The sequence below is a fragment of the Lolium rigidum genome, chromosome 7, assembly GCF_022539505.1.
Source record: "Lolium rigidum isolate FL_2022 chromosome 7, APGP_CSIRO_Lrig_0.1, whole genome shotgun sequence".
Taxonomy (NCBI): Eukaryota; Viridiplantae; Streptophyta; class Magnoliopsida; order Poales; family Poaceae; genus Lolium; species Lolium rigidum.
In genome coordinates this window covers 198739538-198745584 of record NC_061514.1, presented here as the reverse complement: position 1 = coordinate 198745584, position 6047 = coordinate 198739538, and positions in this window count along the sequence as shown.

Here is a 6047-nt window from a genome sequence, read left to right as displayed (position 1 = left end):
CGTGAGTTGTTGTTTATTCCATAAACCCTAGGTACATATTTATAGTCCAGGGGACTTTCTAATGAGGCGTGCACTAAACCGTGCACGAGTAAGATTCTATCTCTTATCTAAAATAATAAACTACTAAATAAAGATACACGGGCAATTCAGCCCAAAACCCTTCGTGCCAGGCCGCCTTAGAATTCTTCCACATGTAATCTTCCAAGCCCGGCCCACCTCTGGATTTGTCTAAAATCTGGTGATAACACCCATTTAATCTATTGTGGACCCCACGTACTAAATGGGCCGGCCCTATAGGAGGAAAATGGGACCCACAGGCTAATTGGGCCGGCCCAATAACTTCATGGGCCGGCCCACTTACTTTAAGGTGGACCCCACTTGGTAAATGGGTCGGCCCGATAACGAGAAAGTGGGTCCCACATGTTTTGTGGGCCGGCCCTTTTGCCTGTTGACCGGTCAAACGATTGCATTCGGCCCGGCCCACATGCTTAGTGGGTCGGCCCATTAATGTTTTGACCAGTCAACCTTAGAGGTTAGGCCCGGCCCACATAACTAATGGACCAGCCCAGCTATATAGTTGACCGGTCAAACTAAGTCAACTGGCCCGGCCCGCAAACTTAATGGGCTGGCCCGCTTAAGACGTGGCAGGCCTCGTGTGGGCCTACCATCTACCACGGGGTTTCAGCGGTTAACGCCGTTAGCTGCCGATTAACGGCGTACGCCACGTGTGAGTTTGCATGACGTCGGCGGTCAACGGGCTCCCGGAAACACTTACGCAGCGGTCCGATTTTCCGTGGCGGAAGGGCGCCCAAGCGCGACGGACCGAAAAAATCGTGGTAGGACTTTGCCTGACGCAGTTTCGACAACGGAACCCATATCGTCGGGTTAGGCCCATAGGCGACGAAAAATACCCCTTAGCGGACGATTTTGAGACGTTGTCTATTAGAACTTTTCTTGTAGTGAAGGCCTAGGGATCATACTTTCACTAGTGGACACTCTCAACATTGATCACATAACAGAATAAATAGATAGATGCTAGACTCTACACTCTCTTGTTGGATGATGAACACCACTAACTGTGTAGGATTACACGAACCCTCAAGGGCGGAGTTAACAAGCTCCACAATATTCTATGTTCATGTTTAAATAACCTTAGAGTGCATGACAGATCAACATAACCAAACCAAGTACTAACATAGCATGCACACTGTCACCTTCACACTACGAAAGGAGGCATAGATCACATCAATACCATCATAGTAATAGTTAAGTTCATTATCTACAAGAGATCACAATCATAGCCTACGCCAAGTACTACACGATGCACACACTGTCACCATTTGTTGCGGTCAGAAACCCACCGGCGAGCAGCGACGGGCAACACTGTAGAGCCGGGAGGCTCCCAGGACTGCGGCTGGCCCTGGTCCCTCCGAGCGACGGACCGCAAAGACTCGGCACGCACGTCCGATGCTGGTGCAAGGGCGTGCCACCGACCTATACCTGGTCGGGGAAGGTGTTGGATGTGCCTCGCTTAGTTTCTCGCATGGCATACACGTAAACATTAAATACGAGCCTCGATCGGCTCTCAGGTTGTCCTGTGAATCGGCTCAAGGAGCCGATCCACCCATGATCCGTACGAGGTGTACGATCAGATGGTGGTCCTGCTTGATCGAAATAAAGCTAAAACGATCTACTACGATTTAGGGTTTTCACCACATAATCGGAACATCCTACTCGTGATTGAGCCTGGCGGCCACGCACGGTGATCGTAAACCGACCCTAGACAAGGCCTAAAAACCAACACGAAGTTGATCCTCGGAACATCTGTCTAAGGCTAGCAAACTACACCCTACGCGCCCATTGGATCCTTCAACCCGTTTGTAAGGCCTAACTATGTAGATATTAAACTAATCCTTGAAGAACAAGGAGCAATCATGACGGATCGGATCTACTAAATAAGGATCAAGCGGGGTGCCGCCCTTACACCCAAGATAGGTGTAAGGGCGGCTAGATGTCTAAGGGTTGCATGGACGAAAGCATATGATACGATGAAACAATGCTAACCCTAAAACATCTATGATAACTACGTTGCTCGCCATCAACAAGGCTTCGAGTACGAGCAACGCATGAACAACGAATAAACGTGTCTTGCCTAGATCGCAAGATGCGATCTAGGCGACATGATGCTTACCGGAAGAAACCCTCGAGACAAGGGAGTTGGCGATGCGCGTAGATTGGTTGTGGTGAACGTGATTGTTGTTTATTTCATAAACCCTAGATACATATTTATAGTCCGTAGACTTTCTAACGTGGGGATAATCCCAACCGGGCACGAGCTAAACTCTATCTAACTGACACATATCCTACTATGTTACAGATACACGGGCAAACTAGCCCAAACTTTGTATACGAGGCCGATTCATGTATTTCTTCTATGTATATTCTTCAAGCCCATCTTCAATCGCGGCCCACCTCTGATCCGGTCAAATTCTGGTGATAACACATGCCCCCTGGTTTTGGAAATGACAATTCCAAAATCACTCTGTTTTCCTTCGTCGGGTCATGTGGCAGAGCAGAACCGCCGCAGTAACCTTCATCATGATGCCTTGCCTCCTCAACATCTTTGCAAGATTTGATAGCTTTAACATCACTCCCTCGGAAACCGCAATGGCATTAAATCTCCACTATACCCCCTTTATTTAAGCGTGCCGAACGGTTCGCCACTTCATCCTCTTGCTCTGTTCCGGCCATCGGCACCTAAAAAACCCTCTTTCCCTGTAGCAATGTCTTCCTCTTCCTCCAACTCCTCAGGCCTCTCTTTCCAATCTTCCTCCTCGAGCGAGCAGGAGTGGGACTTTGACCACGTGCCAGATGGCCCACCCGAAGCACTCGTCGGGTCAGATGGTGACTTACCTCTGACCGATGGGGAGTACGACCTCGAGTTCCTCATCGAAGGGGAGCTGAAGAGCGCGAGCGAAGACGACCTCCACTCCTGGGCGAACCCCGCCTCCTCCGACGAGGAGGAGGAAGAAGAAGAAGTAGAGGAAGAAGAAGAAGAGGAGGAGGAGGATGATTCCTCCTCCTCCGCTGGGTATCCGCCGGCGAAGCGCTTCCGCGCTTGGGCGGACAGCGAGGACGATGATGATGACGAGGAAGAAGAGGCCCCGGCCGAGGGCTGGGGCAGCGGCGACGAGAACTCTCCGGGAGCAGCGCGCGCCGGCGGCAGCTACGATGCCGACGACGAGGCCAGCGAGGATTAGTAATGTAGGACTAGTAGCTCCTGAGCAATCGGCTCTTCTTTTGTTCTTCCTTTCTTGAGCAATCGGCTCTTCATTGTAAAAAACCCCTTTATCAATGAAGAAGAAGTTTCTCCACTGATTTTGCCCTTTTACCAATTTTGCCGATTGCTAGAATAAGTTAACAAATCAAGAGCCGATGGCAGCGCATCGGACCTTGTCATGAAACGCGAGCAAGGTCAACTCGGTTGTCCATCCAAATGGCAATCTGCGACTTGTCCAGAAAAAACAAGACTCAAACCCCACTGTCGCCGCTTGAACGAGATCCGACCTACGGCCATATGAACCTCGAGATATCAATCGCGCAGGTTGGCAACTGTAATGGATCCACGGGCAACATCACCCAATACTCATGCTATGGTCTCCGGCCTGAAGGGGATCCTTAACCGCTCCTTGCTGTCCGCACATAGCGCCCTGCTCCATTTTTCTGCAGCAACAGAAACGGCTCTGACCCTGTAGATGGTGACGGCTTCCCTTTCAGGCTCCTTTCAGCAGCTCTGGTGGTCTTCTTTTGCAACAACTCATCGCCTTCGAAGAAGGTTATGATGCGGGGTCAGCCGATGACACCCCAATCGGCTTCTAAAGCAGATCATCTGCCGGGTCAGTCCGCCCCAGAGCCTCAATCAAGGCGAAAACGGTAGTGAGGACACACGATTCAGACCAATGGACCCGAGCTTGAGCAAATCGGAAAAAACCACCATGCAGAGCCAGCCAAAGCCGAACACCTTTCTTCCGTTGAAAGCCGATGTTGCAGATGACCACCGACGGCTTGATGATCGAAGGCTACCTTGTACATCAAAACACTTCGACGGCACCTGCTGAGCGGCAACCTTGTGCACGAGTTAGAGGCCCTCGAAGAAACAATTTGTACTAGAGTCGATGGCTGTGCATCGGCTTTGCTCCTTAGCTCTAAAGTCGATGTCCGTGCATCGGCTGTACATCGTGAGAATTATGCGGTGTCTTACTGGCCAATTTTTCTATCGGCCCCCAATATTTCACTGCACATGCATCGCACATGTTCATCTGATTAGGTGCCCCCCGAGCCGAATCTGCCGAGTAGCTGCGGATATCGGCTCGTAGCTAGCCAAGGCCACTGTATTTGAACGTCGGCTCCGTTAGGACCAATGTTGACTTCTTCCAGCTCATCGGCCGACGTAAAACCGCTGCCCATTAGATCGACGTTGAACACGAGGCAAAGCGTATGGTGAGGATAATTTTGGCCGATTGCTTGGAATCGGCCTCCATGTTGATTGAATCGCTCAATGAAGGTTTATAATGTTCCTCCATAGATCTTCGGGGCCGATCACACGGATCGGCATCGCCACGTTTGTTTATAGATGTTGCTCTTGTTACACGGTTAGGCCGGTGGATAAGACCAGCCTCACCCCGTCCTTTGTCACGTCGATGCGCTCGCGATCGTCCAAATTGATGCACGAGAGTGGCTCTTGGCCTGTTGTCTCCCAAACCTTCATGCCGGCCCGTTGATATCTCGGCTGAATCATCTGCGTGGACGACCTCTACTTCATCTCCATCCCACTATATTAAGCATTGGTGCATTGTGGATGGAATGCAACGGTTGGCGTGGATCCAATCTCTTCCTAGCGGGACTGACATAGGTGCTTTTGCTGTCAACAATAAAGAACGTCGTAGGGATGGTTTTCCTTCCTACGGTCAGATCCACGTTCAGAACACCTTGGTTGTCAGATGCTTGGCCGTTGAAATCGCTCAGTGTCACATTGGTCTTGATCAGATCCGAGCTAGAGCGTCCCAACCGACGTAGCATGGAGTATGGCATAATGTTGACTGCAGCTCCGGTGTCCACCAGCATCTTGTTGACAGGCTGCCCATTGATGTAGCCTCGCAAGTACAAGGCCTTCAGGTGTCTGTAGCTTCTTTTTCGTGGCTTCTCAAAGATAACCGGCCGTGGGCCGCAGTCAAGTTGTGCCACAGGTGCTTCGTCTAATCCTGGAGCACTAAACTCCGTTGGAAGGATGAACACCATGTTTGTGCCAGCCGATGTCTCATCATTGACTTTCTTTTGTCTGATGCGCCACTCTTTCCTTTGTGGCCGACCTTCTTCGTCCAGGGTTCGCTGAATTTTCGCGGCCAGGTCAGGCCGCGCCTTCCTGAACGTGTGCAGGTATAACCTTTCGGCTTCCTCCAAACAACGTAGTCGCTGAACCCTACGCTTTTGGGAACGGCTGAGTCCATCAGGGCACCACCTTGGCCGGTGGTACTTATCTTCTTCTTCATCATCGTCTTCTAGTTCCTCGAGATCTTCTACCCGGGAGGACTCAGCGTGCTTGTTCCGAGGCGGGAGAGGCCCTAGACGTTTGAACACGGACACGTTAGCTGCCTCCTTCTTCTTCCGTCTACATTCTGGGCAGTTGCCGATTGTAGGCAATCGGCTCATTCCCGAGTCCCGGCGGTGTCGAAGAAGGGGCAGTCCCGGTGCCTATCCACGTCGTCTTGCTCTCTCGACTTTTCCTTGGCGTGGCGCTCATATCTCTCCTCGTCGCGATCATGCCGACGGTGTCTCCTGGCGTCCCTAGCCAGACGATCTCTTTCATCATCGTCGTTGTATCGTCGGCGTTGGTCGTATTGACTCACATACTTGTTGAGGAGGTGATCGAGAGAGAGTCGGCTGGTATCTTACATTCCTCACTTCTCCCTACGTGATGTAGCGCTTGCCATCGTGACGGAGCCGATCGCGTGGAACGGCTTCCTCTGTGTCCTTGCTATGAGAGCAGG